Raw genomic sequence first — 20,962 nt, 5'->3', positions numbered from 1 at the left:
TATGCCCTAGACCCAGAGTAGGCACTTAGGGATACAGGGTGAACAAGACAGTCATGAGTTCTAGCCTCCAGAGACCCAAGAGTCTTAAAGGAGAGAGAAGAAGAGATGATATAGAGAAATAAATAGGTACTTAACTGCAGCATTACAAGTGGAAATGTGCTGTGACAGTGAATATGAGAGATGCTTGCCTTAGATGTAGGGTTCCAGAGGTTCTCCAGATAGCATATACAAAGTCCTAGAAGCAAGAAAATACACAACATGTAGAGGGGAAAGCATTCAATATGACCTGGTGTGATGCTCAATAAGAGGAATATGTAAAAACAGGGATGGCAACATATGGAAGGGCAAGAAAGGGTCGGATTGTCAAAGGCTTTCTTTGCAATATTAAAGACCTTTGGACCTTATCCCATGAGCAGTGAGGAACTACTGAAGGTTAAAGAGTGAGATGTGACATGATCAGAGTTCTAGTTTTTAAAATGTGATCTGACTGTAGTACAGAGAATAAATTAGATTGCGCTGAGATTATAGGCAGAAGAATCATTTATAGGGTTGTTACAATCATCTAGGCAAGCATAATAATGGCAGGCTAAGGCAACAGACAGAGACAGTGTGATTGATTTGAGAGATATTTAGAAGGTAAAATCAATAGGACTTCCATTAACTGATTGATTGTGGTGAGTAGTTAGTGAAGGATTAGGCAGGAGTGAAACCATTATGACCATGTTTATGGCTAGCAACTATGCAGATATGGAATTCTGGAGACACAGATTTGGGGATCTGGCTGTATTTGGGGCTCTTCGGTGCATTTCCAATCTGCAGGTTAAGTGGAAGTGTCAAAATACGTAGTTTGAAGGTCATGAGAGAAAAATTTGGAGACAAAGATTTGGGCTTCCTCAGCATATATAACGGTAATTAAAACCATATCCCAGAGGAAATACTAAATAAATAGCATATGCAACATTTGTTGTTCATAACAAATTTTTGTCATTAGGATAATATTAAATTAGAATTGTCATACTACTAAGGTAATAAAATAATAGAATATATTTCAAAAAGATTTTTTCAAAATTACAAAAAATTGGAGTTCCCATCACAGCTCAGTGGAAACAAATCTGACTGGCATCCATTAGGACGCAGGTTCGATCCCTGGCCTTGCTCGGTGGGTTATGGATCCATTGTTGCCGTGCTATGGTGTAGGTTGCAGATGTGTCTCGGATCTGGTGTTACTGTGGCTATGGTATAGGCCATCAGCTACAGCTCTGATTCAACCCCTAGCCAGGGAACCTCCATACGCCTCGGCTGTGGCCCTAAAAAGACAAAAAAAAAATTTTTTTTTAAATTATCCTTAAACATTTTAATTTCAGTTAGCTAGAAAGCCAATTTACTTTTAAAATTCTCATCCATAATGATGTGGGATAAATGAAGTAGTGTAATACTTAGGCTTCCTGTCCTGTACATAGGGGTTCCTGACTCTGCATATTAAAAAAAAAACTTTCTGGAATTCCCGTCGTGGCGCAGTGGTTAAAGAATCCGACTAGGAGCCATGAGGTTTCGGGTTTGGTCCCTGCCCTTGCTCAGTGGGTTAACGATCTGCGTTGCCGTGAGCTGTGGTGTAGGTTGCAGATGCGGCTCAGATCCCGCATTGCTGTGGCTCTGGCGTAGGCCGGTGGCTACAGCTCTGATTCGACCCCTAGCCTGGGAACCTCCATATGCCGCAGGAAGTGGCCCTAGAAAAGGCAAAAAGACAAAAGAAAAAAAAAAAAAAACTTTCTGAATGTTTATGTGCCCAGCACTATTCTGGGTAATGCAAGTTTCATACTGCAAAAGAGTCTTACCCTTTAAGGGAAATTGGGGCAAACGTGGCACAGAGTGTGCATAGTGGTTAAGAGCACAAGTTTAGAGACAGAGAATTCATGTCTGAGCTCTGCCAATAGGCAAATGGCTTTAGACAAGTTGCTTAATCTCTCTGGAGTTCAGTTTTCTCCCTGTTAGATGGGGAGAGAAATCAAGTGAAGAGAGGTGAAAAATACTTCAAAGGTAGAGAACCAGTTGGACTTGCTGGTTGACTGGGACAAGTGAATGGAAGGAAAATAATAATTAGTTCTAATTATCTGTCCCCCAAACAGGAAACAAAGACAATAATTAGTTCCAATTATCTGTCCCCTTAAGTGGAAACACCAAAAATGGCTTTGGGTGGTAGAAGAAAACCTTTGCAAATGCTACTTAACTCACTGCTTACTGGGTGTTCATTAAATAACTTCCTTAAACATTTTCCATAGAAAAGCAAAAAGAATTGCGGCTTACTTTATTTTTAAAATCTAGCTTGTTTTAAAGGAGGCACACTTTTTAATGTCCTAATTACTATTAACTAGAAAACCTGTATACAAGACAGGAACAAATCATAGTTGGTGTGCAATGTATAACACTCTTAGCCACTATTGAGAAGAAACGTCCTTTGAACTGTTTTTTCAGTGGTGCTGAGTTAATCTATTCCTTTGTACCCAAACAGCATTTGTCAAGTGGCTGGGCAGGGCCCTAAGGTCAGGGAGAAATTGAGTTTGCTTTTTGTTTGCATAATACGCTAACAAAACTGGAACCCTGATAGACTTGTCAAGGATTTTACACACCAGTCTGTTACTTGATCAAATATAAGTTATTTTCCTTGTTTATCTCTCTCTCACTAATTGAAAAACACTGTTTAATTCAGATTTATTGAGGTGTTATTTACATAAAGTTCACCCTTTTGGGTCAGGTATCAGCTGTAAAGCCACCTGTTTCAGAGCACAAAGCAGAACGTGGGTACCGTTCTGGGTGCTCTCCCTTCCCTGGGACTTCCTCTCTAGAGGGGTTTTAGCAGGCGGATATCAGAACCTGCTACATTTTAAATCTCTCCTATTGTTCTGATATGATCTAGTTCACGTTTCTTCCCCTCTGTACCACACGCTCCTCCAGGGCTCAGGGAAGCCCCAGGGCCAGGTACAGTGCCTGGCACACTGAGTGCTCAGCACAGGCTTGTTGAAATGAACTCTGCATCTTCTAGAGAAATGCACTTCTTTAAAGCATGTACAATAACAGCACTAATAAAGCAAACTAAAAAAAAAACTCCCGGAGTTCCCGTCGTGGCGCAGTGGTTAACGAATCCGACTAGGAACCATGAGGTTGCGGGTTCGATCCCTGCCCTTGCTCAGTGGGTTAACGATCCAGCGTTGCCGTGAGCTGTGGTGTAGGTTGCAGACGCGGCTCGGATCCTGCGTTGCTGTGGCTCTGGCGTAGGCCAGTGGCTACAGCTCCAATTCAACTCCTAGCCTGGGAACCTCCATATGCCGCGGGAGCAGCCCAAGAAATAGCAACAATAACAACAACAACAACAAAAGACAAAAGACAAAAAAAAAAAAAAAAAAAAACAAAAAAAAAAAAAAAAAAAACTCCCTACTAATCAACTATACTTTATATATTTTATATATACTTTATACTCTCTAAGTAATCAACTTAACTTTAATTAAAAAAAAAAACTTCCTGTAAAAGGAAAAAAAAAAACCCTGTAAAGTTTTTTGATTTTTTTTTTTAACCAAAATAAAGCATATAATCATATCCTGGATTTCCTGACCCCCTCCCCTTATCTGCAGTAATCTCTCTCCACGTGTACAGTGATATCGCCCTGATCTATTCTGAAGGGAAGGATCAAATGATTGTGCTTGATGGATCAAACACCTCCAGAGATCAATTGACACTTTAGTGTTGTGTGTGGGGTTATGTGCCCCTTGTACCTTTTTTTTTTTGTTCCAACTGGGAAGAAAGGGCAGCAAGGAGTCGTCAGCTGCTTCTGAAAAGTTATCTTCTCACCTGGCATCAAGGAGCCTGCCCTCCCTCCTGTGAGCAAGAAGCCCCCTGGCTCTTTGTAAAGTACCACAGGGCTACCCTTTCTCTCAGAAGCCAATCCATCTATTGAGCATCCCAGGAAACGAGAGACTCAACTAGAAGGACTAGAACTCCTGTCTTTAAATCTTAACCCCTATCAGATGGAAAAGGCTACTTTCTATGTAGTCCTTCAAATTCTGACTGTGTCCCCTGTATCAACTAAAATGCTCATAATGTTTATGCATAAATAAAAGACAACTCACATACTGAATATTGTTCCACTGTTAAAATCTGCCTAATTTGGTTATATATACATATATACATATATATTTTTCTTTACTGTTGATAGAGCCCATTTAAAAATAAAATTTAGGAGTTCCCGTCGTGGCGCAGTGGTTAACGAATCCGACTAGGAACCATGAGCTTGCGGGTTCGGACCCTGCCCTTGCTCAGTGGGTTAACGATCCGGCGTTGCCGTGAGCTGTGGTGTAGGTTGCAGACGCGGCTCGGATCCTGTGTTGCTGTGGCTCTGGCGTAGGCCAGTGGCTACAGCTCCAATTAGACCCCTAGCCTTGGAACCTCCATATGCCTTGGGAGTGGCCCAAAGAAATAGCAAAAAGACAAAATAAATAAATAAATAAATAAAATAAAATTTAACAAAAAATTTAGTCTCAGCTTCAGTTTTGTGAATAATAGCTAGTATTTTCAAAGTGCTTACCAAAGTGCAGACCTGGCAGAGCTGGGGTTCAAACTCTCACAGCCTGGCTCCAAGGGCATTGCTATTAATCTCTCTCCAGTGCTACCTCTGGAAAACACTGAGATAAAATTCTCTGGATTGACATAAGAGTGTCAACTCAACTCAAATGAAACTGCAGAGCTGGGGATAATCAAGGCCTGAATCCTACACCTTAAAACTTAAGTGGAAGCTAGCTGGGGAACTCTGGAAAAATCTGAAAGTTAACCTCTTTCCTTTCTCAAAGCAAATGTCCTTTACTCTGAAAAGTTTCCAAGGCAAGTTTTATGGAAAGAAGTTACATAAAAGAGCCAAAAAAGAATGGGTTTTATATTCTTTCTTAAGGCCACATTTCCAAGGATATATGAATCCTTGGCAGTATAATTCTGAAGTAACATCATCATCATCATCATCATCATCATAATAATAATAATACCTTCCCTGCCAGTGTAAACCTAGGTTCTTTTGGATTTTAAAAAATTCAACGAAGGGAGTTCCTGTTGTGGTGCAATGGGTTAAGAATCCCACTGCAGTGGGTCAGGTGGCTGCAGAGCCACGGGCTTGATCCCTCCAGGTACAGTGGGTTAAAGGATCTAGTGTTGCCACAGCTGCAGCATAGGGTTGCAGCTGCAGCTCAGATTCAATTCCTGGCCTGGAAACTTCCATATGCCGCTGGTGCAGCCATTTAAAAAAAAAAAATTCAATGAAATTTGGGGTTTCCTGGTGGCTTCACATCCTAAGGATCTGGCATTGTCACTGCTGGGGTTTGGGTTTGATCTCTGACCTGGGAATGTCTGCATGCCACAGGTGTAGTCAACATATATAGATACAGACATAGATATAGATATAGATACAGATACAGATATAAATATAGATACAGATATAGATACAGACATAGATATAGATACAGATACAGATATAGATATAGATGTAGATGTAGATATCCAATGACATTCAAGCTCCTGGTCCACACTGCTATTCGTGTAGTGATTTCATTCTCCCCAGATTATTCTTTGAGTCATTGGTCTGTGCGATAGGGTCTTCAAATCAACGTTTTCCCTTGTTTTTTTCAGTTTACTTTTATATGTTTTAGTTTTAATAATACATTACACTTTTCCCTTTGTGGATAAAAATATTTGTTTGCCTTCTTTTTTAGCTATATACAAAATACATCTAATGGAAGGAAGGGTATTCCGAATCTACCCAGGAAGTATATAATAACTTGAATGAGTTTTCTTGTATTCATCAAAAAGCAAAATGAATTCCATTCTCCTTTAGATCTCCCTAACTGCTTCTTGCTGTTAGTGTTTTCATGCTACAACACTTCCAAGAGAAAAAACAAAAATCAATCAAATAGGTCAACCTCAAAATACAACTTACTGTAATTAATAATAATCTGAAGACAAAAATAGATTCTACTCCCTCCCAACCTCGATTAAAATGAGAAAGTCTGGACAACATTTTTTAGCAGTAGTGAAAAAGAGTCCATTTAGCATTTGAGGTATGGGAGCATATACACAAATTTACCCTGCAGATGATAAATTCAAGACCAGCAGTATTGAAATTATTTTGTCATTGATGTAATTTCCTCAGTTTGAACTATTCTTCTCATTTCAAGTGAAAGAACAAAAACAATGATGAGTTGGAGTTTCTGTTGTGGCTCAGCAGTAATGAACCTGACTAGTAACCATGAGGATATAGGTTCAATTCCTGACCTTACTCAGTGGGTTAAGGATCCGGCATTGCTGTGAGCTGTGGTGTAGGTCACAGACATGGCTCAGATCCGGTGTTGCTGTGGCTGTGATGTAGGCCTACAGCTGCAGTTTCAATTTGATCCATAGCTTGGGAACTTCCATATGCCTTGGGTGTGGCCCTAAATTAAAAAACAACAACAACGACGGCAACACAATGATGTTTTAAACCATAAGATTAATAAATAATAACCTTTATAGTTTTCTCACCTAATAGTAAAATTGATCAAAAACTGCTTCGGATGTCAGGAGAGAGCCTATGACTAATTTGGTTCTGTTTCATTTATCCTGTGTCTTCATTACACTATGTTACTTTAAATATTTTCTAAAAGTAATTGAAAAAATTTCCTAATGACAATGATAAGCTCCAAGTAAATGATTTTAATCTATTTCAGTGGAAATTTCAGTTTCCCTACTGAATAGTCTCACAGTACGTACTTATGCCCTGCTAGGGTCTAATGAAAGAATAATAGTGACATCCATCAGTCAGTCAGCCAAGTGGAGATCTAGGACTTTTGCAGAAAAAGACATAGGCTTTTTGTGGAAGATGAGTTGAGGAGAAATAAAGTGACAAATAAAACATGACACACTCTAACAATGTCTCCTAATTTCATAAATGTGAAGATAAAGAAAACAACTTGACTTCTGGAATCGCTGAAACACAATATTCTCCCTCCAAAGCACCCTTCTTATCTCAACCCTGCATCCCCACACTAATTCAGTCTTGAGAATTAGTAGATCCACAGACCACATGCCTCTGTTGTCGTAACAGTAGCATCCCCACCACCTCCTACCTGTCCTCACAGCACTAATTTGAAAACATCAGTTTTGTGTGCCTCTCCTTTCTATCAAATGCCAAACAAAGTGCCTTGTTTCAGAGGTACTCAGAGAATGAATAAATATTTCCTTCTGTGCTCTTCAGTGCTTTGTACTCAATAGGTCCAAGTGACTGACTAGTATGCTAATTTAAGCATAGACTTGCACCCTGTACCTGTTCTGAAGGTAACCTGCAGACTCTCCAACAGGGCTAGGAAACTGAGGTTAGAGATTATATAGCCAAAAATAATGCTTAAAATGATGACACAGAGGCAGTCCAGTAAAGACACCTCTACTGCCACTACCAGGTCCAGACCAGTAGCTGGCACTACTGATGCTTTCAGCACTGGTCAGGGCATTGCCAACAGAAACATCTGCCACTGGGGCAGAGTCTGGGTCCATGTCGGTGATGCAAGGATGTCTGGGAAAGGAAGCATCTGGCATTTAAGCTCCTATAGTGAGAGGAAATCTCTTCTTCATAATGCAGGAGGGCCCCCAACGTAGGAAAGGGGTTCTTCGGATAGCAGCGTTCAAGAGGAATGACAGTTGACCACTTAACTTATAAAAAAACACCTCTGAAAGTCAAAGCAGCGCAGACTAATACAGCACACTTAAGAGTACACTGAGTGGGCGTTCCCACTGTGGCACAGCAGAAATAAATCCGACTAGTAACCATGAGGTTGTGGGTTTGATCCCTGGCCTCGTTCAGTGGGTTAAGGATCCGGCATTGCCATGAGCTGTGGTGTAGGTTGCAGACACAGCTCGGATCCAGGGTTGCTGTGGCTGTGGTGTAGGCCAGCAGCTACAGCTCCTAATAGACCCCTCGCCTGGGAGCCTCCATGAGCTGCCGGTGAGGCTCTAAAAAGCACACAAAAAAGGGGGGGGACACTGAGTGAATACATGTTTGCCTTTCATCTTTGTCTAATTTGTGCCATTTTATTTTAGCAACATGCCTACTTTGCAGCTATTCAAAAGACATATCATTTTGAACTAAGAATTTTAAGTATGATCTTAGATAAAGAATATCTAAGGAAATAGACTCTTTAACCCAGTAGTGGTCACAGAGCAGATGGATTTATTTTAAGTGATGATTGATTAATTATCTAGGGAATAATCTTTAAGTAGAAAAGAATGAGGATAGATATTCATTATTAATCAAGGAAAGGATGTATAATAGTCACATGCCATGTAAATGTTACTAAGCTGAATTAGACATGACAGATTCATATATAAGAACTTGGGAACTCAATTTATACTACATAATCAGATTTAGGAGGTGCTTTTAAGGTCATGTGAGCCAATGTCCTACCCAGGCTCACATGAGCCAACATTCCCTCTTACTACATCCCCGACAGGTGGCCCCAAATGCACCACTCTCAAAACAGTGTGTTATAATGTCTGTTTATGACCTTTTTGAACATGTACCCCATGATTTCAACCAAAGAAGCATTGGTTTCTTTTGTACTATTGGTTAATACGGCAAGTGAATTAAAACTAATTTTTACAACTCAAACTGTGGCTAAAGTAGAACTTCCATTCCCTGTCCTTAGACAACTAATGTTAGAAATGAAATGAAGCCAATATCTATTCTTTTTAACTATAACCTTAGTTTCAGCCCTTACTCTGGACTAAGGGGTATTAGGTTTAATCCTGACTATCATCCAAATTCACTAGTTCTTGGCGATTTGCATTATCAACAAACTTCACATATGTATGGTCTAAGTATATCTGAGTCATTGATTAAAATTGTAGAAATGTCAGGGTCAAGGGAAGAGCTTTGAAGCAGGCCAACAGAAACCACCTTCAATGTGGCTTTCACACCTATTTGGTTACAGCTGGTCAACCCAGCTATTAGATCACATCTCAGACCTCATTTCTGCATCTCACTCACAAAGATTACTCAAGAATCTAGTTAATAGATGTCCCAGAAGATTTGTGTAGATGTAGAAATTTGATGAATCTGGCTCTATTTTAAATACTCTAGGGTATCTGTAATTTAAAGGAATAATAGAAGAAATATTTGATATGATACAGAACTCTTTAGTGAAACAAATACTGTAACCCAATTCCTTCTGTTTTATAAGTTTTGATTTTCATGCTCTGCTTCACATATTGGGTATACATACATTATATATGAGACAAAATATGAAAATCAAAATTCTATGTTAGGTATTTTAATATAGGCTTTTAAAAATTATGCATTTAGGCAGTCCTATGTTGGATGCATATATACATACAATTGTTATGACTAATAATGTGTATAACATATATTTTAATTAAAATAGCTCTGATAAGTGTTTACCATTTTAAAGAATGTATGATTAAACTTCTTTATCAAAAACAACTGTTTTGGAGTTCCTGTTGTGGAGCTCCTGTTGTTGGCATAAGAACCCAACTAGAACTCATGAGGATGCAGGTTCGATCCCTGACCTTGCTCAGTGCGTTAAGAATCTGGTGTTGCCACAAGCTGCAAAATAGGTTGAGGATGTGGCTTGGATCTGGTGTTGCTGTGGCTGTGGTGTAGGCCTGATGCTGCAACTTCAATTTGACCCCTAGCCTTGGAACTTCCAAATGCTATGGGCGCAGCCCTAAAATGGCAGAAAAGAAAAAACACCACAAATTGTCTTAAGTTTTGTGGTAGTGTATTTTATGTGTGTGTGTGTGTGTGTGTGTGTGTGTGCGCGCGCGCGCATATATTTTATAGCCACACCTACAGCATATGGAAGTTCCCAGGTTAGGGGTTGAATAGGAGCTGCAGCTGCCAGCCACAGCCACAGCCACAGCAACACAAGATCTTACCCACATCTACAACTTAATCCACAGCTTGTGGCACCACTGGATCTTTAACCTACTGAACAAGGCCAAGGATTGAACCCACATCCTCACAGAGACTAGTCTTAACCTGCTGAGACACAACGGGAACTCCAGGCTTTTGGTAATTTCAATAGATTCTAAGTCCAAAGAAAATCTGAAATTAAAATGTAAGTGTTCTACTGGATTATATAATCTTCAGAAAGTCTGGTTTCCAAATACTGAAGGGTAGAGCATTCTTATTCCTCTTCTGAAGGAAAAGGAAGAAATGTACTCGTATAGTAAATTCATTCCAGAGATTGATTTACACCTAAAATATTTATAATGCCAAATGGTGATGTAAAAAACCAGGGTACAGAGTTTATGACATCATTGATGATATGTGCTAAACCAAAAAGCAGCTGTGGGATAAATAAATTATTAGTTTCATCATGAATGAAAGCTTCAAAACATACGGCAGCTTTTCACAATCTTCTTGTACAAGGAAAATAAGGAGAGTTATAGCAGCTAAAATAAGCTCTTATACCAAGCATTCTAATTAACCAAGTCCTAATGCCAATAATTAAAATAGAAACCACATTTAAAAGCTATATAAAGACCTTTGAATCTGCAGTCATTAGCTTGAGACTGATTTTTTTAAAGGGGCTTAATGAGCTCTCCTTAAGCATTTACCACAATCATCTGCTTTGCACCAAAAAAGCAAAAAAATCAAACATAGCAAACTGTGAATTATTTTGATGGCCTCTGAAACATCACAGAGAGTAAAAAGACAATATACACGTTGTCTAACTACATTGAGAATAAAGTCCTTTATCCCTTAGAACAATAGTAACAGTTAATGTCAATTTTATAGACATAGATGGTTGGAGTTGACACAATATTCTCTTTTAAAATGTACATATCTTCCATTTTACAGAACAGAAACTGATTTAAAATAAGACTTGCTCATGGTCAGCATAAGTGAGCTGGAGGTTTAAAAGCTCCTGGGATGCAAGAACATACTGTCTTCAGATTCTTTAAATTCAGAGTATTTACTGAGGACTTAGAATGTGAATTGAGCACACAGTTTCAGTTAAAACTCTCTCTGGGTGAGAGTCCACATAAGCTGTCATTAGAGATCACTGGATTAAGGTTTTTTTTAATAAGTCATATTCATATGAAATCTCACCTATGGTCTAATTGCCTTGAGATTCTAGCAACCTACATATCCTTGATGAGTCTTTTTCTCATATACTGTCAGAATTATAAGGCAGGACATGTTTGGCAGACACTACAAAGAGGAATCGTACGAATACCTGAAACTGAATTGTTTTCTGCTCTATTTTAAGGAATAATCAAAACTAATTAACTGCTTCATTACACATTTTACCATAGAGTAAATTTTATGATTTTAAGAATGTATTGCAAAATATGAAGTGGAAATTTAACCATGCATGTGGATACTCAAACATACCAGGCTCTTTTTTTTTTTTTTTTTTCCTTGTCTTTTCTAGGGCTGTACCTGTGGCATATGGAGGGTCTCAGGGTAGGGGTCTAAACCAGGCTACACCAAAGCCACAGCAACGCCGGATCCTTAACCCACTGAGCAAGGCCAGGGATCGAACCTGCAACCTCATGGTTCCTAGTCGGATTCGTTAACCACTGAGTCACGACAGGAACTCCCATACGAGGCGCTTCTGAAGATCCCCAGAAATAACCAGAATTGTTGACCGAAGTACAGTTTAGAATGGCACTCTAACCTCATTTGCTTGAGACTGGCAACTTGAATCTTCAGAAAGTGAAGACTTTTCAGTCTTTACAAGAACTGCTGTGGTGTTTTGACTTTCAACTTCCTTGGAAAATTCCAATGTTAATCAATAGTGAAAGTACCCACTGGATCTTCAAAGACACAAATGTAAGTGGTGCACCATTTTTTGGAACATTCTTAATAGGTACTCCCTGGTACTACAAGCATATGGTCATTTTCACATGATGCTATTTCTGTAAAATCTACATTCTCTTCATCATCAGAGTCTGCTTCCTTAAAGACAGCTGGACTAAATCAGAAAATGATTGCAATTTAGTATCTTTTCCTATTTGAAACAACAGATTTGCTAAAAACAAAACATCCTCTTATCTCGTCTCAGGAATTCATGCCAAAGCAACAGACTTATTGATCAGCATCTCAAATATTACATTTAAGCATCATCTTTTATATAAAATAAAACTTTTAAATACTCCAGATTTGTTTGATGATGATTTTTTTTTTAACCCGAGGAAACAAAGATGATAGCAGAATAGTGAAGGAGCCCTCTGTTTAATAGTCAAAGGGCAGACCAACTCTTTTTTGTTTTTTGGGGTTTTGTTTTGTTTTGTTTTGTTTTGTTTTGTTTGTCTTTTTAGGGCCCCACCCACGGCATATGGAGCTTCTCGGGCTCAGCCTACACCAGAGCCACGGCAACTCAGGATCCGAGCCTCGTCTGCGACCTACACCACAGCTCAGGGCAACGCTAGATCCTTAACCCACTGAGTGAGGCCAGGGATCAAACCTGCAACCTCATGGTTCCTAGTCCGATTCATTTCTGCTGCGCCACGACGGGAACTCCGGACCAACTGTTTTTTAAAAGTGCAGTATGATGCACTCACCCAAGTACCATTTACCAATCCCTGCACTTTTCCCTTTGTAGCTCCCTCTTCAACAACTCCCATCAACAACTATTTAACGTCCTTTAGAATCCCCTTCTCGTTCCCTCATTCTCAGCAGGCTTTTCTGTCCTCAAACTGAGGCCATCCACTTCCAGCTCCACTCCACTAGGTACAAAGCCACAGTTTTCTTTCCTCCTTGCCTCCCAGGATAAGATCTTTCTCACTCGATGCCAGACGTGTCAAAACTGCAGGTCATCTCACTCTCTGACTGGAGAGGCGCAACAGAATTCAGTGTCCTTCTGAGGCTCCTATAGTGGGCGCTGCAAGTTCCACATCTAATGATGTGGATCCCTTCCTCCACCGCCACTTCCCCTACTAGTCTTTGTATCTTTTAGCACCTTTCACTAAATATAGCAAGCAGAGGTGTGTTGAACCGAAACTACTCATTTTTAAGCCTGAGTTATTTTCAATAGCTTGAACCAGAACTGGGCTTGTCCCAGATTGTCTGCAGAACAAGATATGATTTCTGCTCCACTCTATTTTTTCAAACCATAGTGACCCCAAAAAGAGGAAAGATAAATTTCCAGTGCTTACAGAGTTGCCAGATAATATACAGGCTGCCCAGCCAAAACTGAACTTCAGATGAACAAAAAATAAAAAATTTTAGTACAAGTGTGTCACAAATAGTACATACTTCTACTAAAAACAATTATTCATTGTTTATCTGAAATTCAAATTTAACTGATGAGCAGCTTGTATTTTTATTTGCTACATCTGACTCTAAAAATTTTCAGAGGACTCAAGGAACGCTTCTATAGAGCACCTGAAGGTTTGTATCCAAGCCCTGCAAACTTCTCAGTTGGTCAGATTTTATGACTGTTAATGTGGCTGGGATACTTTCTGACCATCTCAGAAATACTTTGGGAAATGCTGTTTATTTATAAAACTTTTACTTATTTTGCTAATTTCATAGAATTCCCTTCTAACACTATCTCTCGATTTCAGCACAAAGAATACTGCAGTGTTGCCCCCAAATCTCTTGGAAAGCTGATATTCATAAAGTTATTAATGTACCTGAGTTAAATCCTTGCCTTTATGTATTAATAATTTAAAATGTTTGAAAATTTAATTTTGAAAGCATAGTGTGGGAAATAAATAAGTCTTTCATTTGGAGATTCCTTTTCTTCATTAACCAAGCACAGTGAAACAAACTGTCCTCACTAACAGGCTGGGAAAAAGGAGCCTGGCAGGCGGAGGTGGAGCCTGTGATATAACTGCAGTGGGTCTTTGTTGGAAAAGCCTGCTCTTAAATGTGAAACATCTGTAAACCGAATTGCTTCAGCTTCCGTGTGTATGGGCTTCAAGACAAGAGCATTGCCTCTTTGAGCACCATGTAAATCTTGGTGGCTTGAAATCAACAGAGGAATTCCTCACAGGTCCTTCAGTAGACATACCTGTCTCACTAAGGGAAGAAAAAGAAGATTTCTTCTGCAAAGGAGTACCATTTTCAAGTACAGTTATGTGTGTCAGTTCACTGATTAATGGTGATGGTGCAATGGAAGTTATAAGCCAAAGTGTAAGGGAAAAATGTCCTACAGTTTGTTCCAATTCTAAAAAGTCCCTACATTAATGTGTTCTTTCAGTGTTCTTGACAGTGATTACAGAGAAGATGTTCATTTTTATTCCCATGGAAGAATCTGGGAGAGAGATATGCTTCCCACTGTAGAGGGATACAAGAGTGAGACTTCCTCAAAATTTCAACTAGACTGAGCTCAGATTCAACTTCTAGGGAGAGAATGACTAAGTGTGCTGTTAACTACCTGGTGTTATAAGATGATAATGAATTAAGACGTTTATCCCAACATAAGCACACTACCTGCTCTCCACCATATTGGCAGCTCCAGTTAAGGACGTTTGTCAAGCTCCCGGCACAACACGTACACACTGCAGAGATGCAGAACAATGCCTGGATGTTTGCCCAAAATTGGTCTCTCCAAAGGCACGCTCGATTTATGGTACCAACCTAAAGCTCACTGGGGGTTAGCAGCATCTTTTTCCTAGTTGGTACAGGGGAAGGGATGAGATTTGGAAAGCTAAGGCACGGGGCTTCCCCTGGCCTGTGCCGAGCCGCAAGGCTGACAAACATATTCATTAAACTTGATCTGAAGCAACTGAGCTGCGAGGTCGTTCCTGAAATATTCATAAGGTGTGTTACCGGACTCGCCCCTTAAAGGTTGAACAGAAACATGGTGAGTAACAGCAGCCTGCACGCACACTTGGGAGGGGAAAAAAGGCACTCACAATAGTACACCCCACTGCCACACTTCACTGTTCCGCTTCTTAGTTCTGTCAGTCGTCACTCCTAGGAACGACGAGATGACTAGGAACAAGAGAGGCTCTAAGTGAGGAGTAGGAGGAGGCACCGCGTGCCGGCCCCTCAGACAATTACCCTGGGTTCGCCGCGCGGAGGATCCGCACTTCTGCCAGTCCGAAGTCCTGCACTGCCCCAGGGGCCTGGGGACCCCAGGACCCTGACCAGCCACTTGCTCGGGCCTCCCATTTTGGCCTCGGCTGGGCATGCCTGCGCCGGAGCCTCCGGCGTTAAGTCACTAGGTGACCCGCGCCCCAGCCAAAATGCAAACAGCCTCTCCTGCCGACCTGCATCCCCAGGGTGTTAATTTGGGGGGTGGACACGATGGGAAAATAGATGACGGTCCTGGTTGACCACGAAGCCCCTACACCGACGTACAGTACACTTTCATTCCTGTCCCCTTGGCTCACGACCCTGGCATTTCTGCTGCGCGCCAGACGCAGCGCAGCTCGCTCGGTTCCTCGCATCCTCGCCGCCACCTCTCTCCTCTTCAAGGGCATTCACCCCTCGCCCCCTGACTCCTACTGGGTCGACCCCAGGCACCGCTACTCACCTGGATTGGGCAGCGGCAGCTCAGCAGGTCCTGGCACGCGGCAGTCGGGTCTCCATCTCCGTGGTCCCCCAGGCGCTACAGCTGCGCACTCCGCCGCGGAAATCGACGCGGTGGGTCCCCGGCGCCTAGCCTGGACCAGGGTGGCCTCGGCTGCCGGCTGCAGCACTGGCTGCGGGCGCGGGAGGGGCGGGGGCGGGGCAGGAATCTGGGTCGCGCGGAGCGGAGCAAGCTGGGATGGACCCCGGGTGGCGACCGAGAGCAACCCGGGTAGGGCTTGCAGAGGTTTCCCTGGAAGCATAACGCGGGCGGCGACTGAGCATGCCCAGTTGTCGAGCCGCGGGCGCGGTGTGGGGAAGGGAACGCTGCCCCCTGCGCAGGAGTCCCGAGGGAAAGGGTTAAAGCTGCAGACCCCGCTGCTTGGGCAGAGAGCCGTGAGTAGGCTGCTGCGGCCGAGTTTAATTGCCCCTGAGTTGACCCCCACCCCCCGTCCGGAGGCGCCGGGAACTGGAAGATGGTGAACCTCGGGAAATTTGTCTTTGAGATTCACGAAGAGTCCTGGATTAAGAGGGCAAGGTGGATTTCTCGCTCCTTCCCCACAGAATTGTTCAGAAGGCGAAGTTTGTTTTTGGCTCAGCTCTAACCCCTGCAGGCTCACTGACTAATTCCCCCCACTCCGGACACCCCTTCCTCACCTGCTTTCCTGTACCTGGGGACCTCTCCCGCATGGATGTCCAGGCAGTCCCCGCCTTTCCCGACTCTGGGACCAGTCGGGTCAAGTTCTCAAAGGGCCAGCTCTTTAATTAGGTTTGTAATTGAGAGATCTCGTCGGTCTTCCCAGGTTACATATCTGCATTTCAATCAGGCTTCAGAAACAATACCTTAACCCTGGGGTTAATTATAATGGATGAATTATAGACACCAAGGCTGGACCTGTTTGGTGAACCTTGCCTCACAGTGCAATAGGACTTGGCCCAGAACTCATTTCACACACACAGACACACACAGACACACAGACACACACAGTGACCTGTGGCTTTCTTTCCTATTGTATTTCATGTTAATGAAGACCGTTTTTCTCTCTCTAATTAAAAGGTTTCTTAAATTAGAGGCAGCATAGGATAGGGAAAAGACAATGATCTTTGAAGTTGGCCTTGATTTCAGTCTCATTTACCACTCCAGTAGTTTACCCAGCTATTCTGCACCCCTGCTACTTCATCTATAAAATGGTTAGTGGTCATCCCTGTCTCCTTGGACTTTTGTGAAGATTAAATGAGGCACTGAATGCAAAACACCTGTTATATTAAAAAAAAAAAAAAAAAAAAAAGACGGTACGTTCCACCTCCACTATCCTACTTTTATGAAAAGTTGGGTTAGTAATAATCTTTAAAGAGTGACTATTTACTGTGTTCCAGCCTCACATTTAATAACCATAAACCCTTGATCTTTCTAATTTTTTATTGTTCGAAGCATTAGTCACTACCCCCCCCAACTCTCCAGTTTGTTTATACTTCCTTGAATAAATCCCTTGGAAAAGGCCGAAACAAGGCCATTTATGGATCCTCTTTGGAAGGAATACTTTCAGGAGAGATTCATTGTGGGCAGGTTTATCTACATGACAAAAGAATTTCACTCCAAAGTCTTTTTCAAAGTACTTTAATTTTCTTGCATTTTCCTGTGGTTCTTATATCACAACTTTTCCATAAAATAAGATATACTTGTATGGAAGGAAATTTACTTTCCATTAATACTGTGCACGTTTTAAAGTATCAATGTTCAAAAAATAAACTTTTCATTATTCACCAAACATACAATGTTTTTCATAATGCTCTGCCTTTATTTATGGGATTCCAGCCTTTCTGGAATACGCTTCTCTTTCCACTCCACTTTACAAAGTCCTACCCATTCTTCAAGCTCAAATGCCTCCTTCTTTCTGAAAGCTTCCCCAAACCCCAAAGCAGAGCTAATGCTCTGCTGCCAGAACACCAGTGCATCCTGGTGTCATAGCACTTGTCACAGTCTACTGCTATTGTTTAAGCAATGTGAAACATCTTACTGAGCAACTTTATGTGCAGACACCGTTCTGGGTGCTGGGAAAATAACACTGAACAAGAGAGACAAGTACTTGCTTTCATGGAACTTAGGCTGTAGTTTGGAGAAGATAGGCAATAAACACCTAAAAAGTCAGTAACCTCCAAGTACACGAGGCAAGTATTTTTTGTCTTTGTGTTGGTCATCAAATGGATCTGTATGGTCTTGATTCATTCTCCCAAAAACATCAATAAAAATATTAACATTGGCCCTACGTCGACCAAATTACATGGATGTGGATCCTTGCCAGTTTGTTGCAGAATCAATGATTTTTTTTCTCCTTTCGTTTTACTCCCTCAGCTAAATCCTCTAGATAGGTACCTATAATCCACACAATGAATGGAAATGGATGGAGGAACCCCAGAGAATTTAAACCCCACACCAAATAAAATTTTTTCTAACCTCAAAAAATGACATTTCTCCAGTGGTCAGATTCAGACTGGATTCCCAGATCGCCTACATCCCAAACATTTCCTCCAGGATCATGCACCACTCCCAAACCCTCGCCTTTTTACCACCTTTGGCCTCTATTTATGTCAATAGTTACTCTCTGTTGTATATCGTTTAACTGTTTGGATCTACCTACTGTCTGAATAGCTTAAGATTTTCTCTGTTTTTCTTACTGACGGTATATGAGACAGACTTAGAACCAACTTTTCCAATGCATATTTGTACACATGTATTTCATAGCAATTAGTGACAGCCTTGCCTCTTGTTAATGTTTAACTCAGGACAGGATCTCATTCACCCTGATATTTAAAGAATTTAATAGGGAACCGATATGTGATAGATCCTCAATAAAAAAAAATGTGAGGAGTTCCTGTTGTGGCGCAGTGGTTAACGAATCTGACTAGGAACCATGTGGTCGCGGGTTCAGTCCCTGCCCTTGCTCAGTGGATTAAGGATCCGGCGTTGCTGTGAGCTGTGGTGTAGGTTGCAGACGCGGCTCAGATCCCGCGTTGCTGTGGCTCTGGCGTAGGCTGGTGGCTACAGCTCCAATTCGACCCCTAGCCTGGGAACCTCCATATGCCGCGGGAGCAGCCCAAAGAAATAGCAAAAAGACAAAAAAAAAAAAAAGTGAAATGAATGAATGAATGTATACAGTTCTCAACCATTCTTGATTTCTTGATTATCTTTTCTAATTGGTCTTCCCACTAACCCTAGGATCTGGGTCAATTTTGCCCTTTCCTAGTATACTAATTTCCCTCCACTCACAAGTTCACAGGTTTCTACACTTCAGGATCCACAGAGCATTGTGGGAAAAAATCCTAGCCATAATTCATTACAAATCTCTGTGTTTTAGCTAAAGCCACAACCTATCATCTATCAGTATCACTATTGCTTCCTCCAATCCACAGCAACTATCTTCAAAATTTTTTTCTTTTCTACCTCTTCAACCTATCTTGTTTTTTAACAGTGGACATCCTTTTCTCCCCACTGCACCAGAGAAAAGAGACCATCAAGTATCATCACTCTAGAAATTTAGCTTGTCATTGTAAATATACCCTCCACACTTTTTCTTTCCTCTTCCTAATCAGAATAAGTATTCTCTTCATTCTTGAAAGCTAGTCTATACCAATGGGCCAGTCTATTCCATCTTTATTCCCTCTCTTCTGCCTATCACCAAATTTTCTCTCTTTCTCTCATCTCTTTCAACTATCTTCCATCTTCTAATAAACATATCCAGAGTTTATTAGAAAAACTGACTTGACCCTAATGCCCTTTTAAGATATCTAAAAATAAAACAGTATAAATCTCACAGGGTTTTAAGGAATGAGTTTTAAAGAAAACTCTTTGGCTCTTTCCCATTTCTAGGCATTTCTTTTGCGCTTCATCATGGTTGTAGTTACACATGCCAAGCCTATATGTACCTAGAGATGTGAGACCTTGTGCTCTGCTAATTGAAGTAGTTTTCCTAAATATTCCCATCATTAAACATCTTTTATCTTTTAGTAGAGTACTAGGTGCTATTCAAGGAAAATTTCTATCATATGTAGCTTTGTCACAGGCAAACAAATAAAGCATTTCTCATCTAATAAACATTGGAAAAATACAGCTACAGAAAATCTAGTAGGATGACATACAGATGAGTTTATAGAATTTCATGTAATACGATTGTTGGAGACTACTATATCTTTGAATTAATCCAGGAAGTCCTCATGGGCTTCCAAACTGGCAGGGACCTATGCTCAGGTAGTTTGAAGGTAATTCATTGTTTGAATGAAGGATATAAAGTTGTTTGGTGACATTTGCTGCAGCAATGTTACATAATGTTCAAGCACCAGCCTGGAAGTTAAGGGACCTGAACTTATTTCAGTTTTACTGTGAAAGTGAGGATGATACCAATAAAATAAAGAATATTTACCTTGTGTTTTTTCTGGTAGGATTAAATTAGTAAATGGTTTGTAGAGTGCTTGGCATAGTGCCTGGCCCGTAGTGGTCCATAAATGTTAGCCATAAATCCAGCTGCATTATTTCTGGATAAAAGTCCTATTTAACAGAGTGCATGAGATCAGCAGAGAGCATAGGTGGAGAAACTCAGATCCCCTGTTGTAGAATTTAGAAGTAATGAGTGGTGAATCCATGGAGGAGGAAGTTGTGCCTCTAAAGTTTCCCAAATTACAGCAGAGGAGCTGAGGAGGAAGGGAAGACCCAGCAGATGCTGTGCTCTGTCATCTATTTGGACTCCACACTGGTCCATTATAAGTGACACAGAGTTTGAGTCTCTTCCAGACAGGTGGCTCTCTTACTGAGCATCACCCTTAGGAATTTACTTGAATAAGAACTTCTCCACCCAGAGGTCTCTTTCTTTATCAAGGTCAGATTGAACAATGGGCAAGTAGGAATTTCCTACCTGGATCATTTTGTGGGTGGAGTGGGAGTCATGGCCCATTAATTTGTTTTTAATCTAGCTCTGATCTTGTGTTGTGACTTGAATTGGTAGTAGAAGACATATGTATTGCATGTATTGGCTTCATAATGAAAGTAGAAAGGAAACCTCAGGGCTTAAAAAGTACTAGGCCTTGTCTCATTTTCCTTGTTATGTAAAATTAAAGAATTAATATAAGACCACTCCATTTTCCAATGGAATGCATTTTATAGGCCCATGGAGTTCTGGGTACAAAACTGAAGTGACAGTTGGACCAATATAGCTATATATAGCTATAGATAGATAGATAGATAGATAGATAGATAGATAAAATTGTGACATGAGATTATGTGAGAGTTATATATTCTGGTAGATAATGATTTAAACAAAATATACTAAGACTTTTAGACAGTTGCTATGGCAGTAGTTCTCAAAACATGTCTAGAGGAGACTTTCCAGTGGCCTAAAATATGAGTCTAAAATCCAA

At 41.0% G+C, this 20,962-nt stretch overlaps 1 protein-coding gene across 7 annotated transcripts in view; it reads right to left on the bottom strand.

The window, feature by feature from the left end:
- The window catches only part of ELMOD1 (ELMO domain containing 1), a 66,796-nt gene extending 49,987 nt beyond the window's left edge, over window positions 1-16,809 (bottom strand). The window contains exons 1-2 of one of the 7 annotated variants that reach the window (XM_021062736.1): window positions 16,211-16,262; window positions 15,519-15,806 (exon numbers count right to left, since the gene is read on the bottom strand). The gene's annotated coding sequence lies outside the window, so the exon portion shown is untranslated. Of the gene's footprint in view, window positions 1-188; window positions 236-15,518 lie in introns of all 7 variants that reach the window. The other 6 variants (XM_021062734.1, XM_021062737.1, XM_021062732.1 and 3 more) reach the window with 6 other exon arrangements.

The sequence above is a fragment of the Sus scrofa genome, chromosome 9, assembly GCF_000003025.6.
Source record: "Sus scrofa isolate TJ Tabasco breed Duroc chromosome 9, Sscrofa11.1, whole genome shotgun sequence".
In the NCBI taxonomy this organism is placed as follows: Eukaryota; Metazoa; Chordata; class Mammalia; order Artiodactyla; family Suidae; genus Sus; species Sus scrofa.
This window is presented reverse-complemented; position numbering and strand designations above follow the sequence as displayed.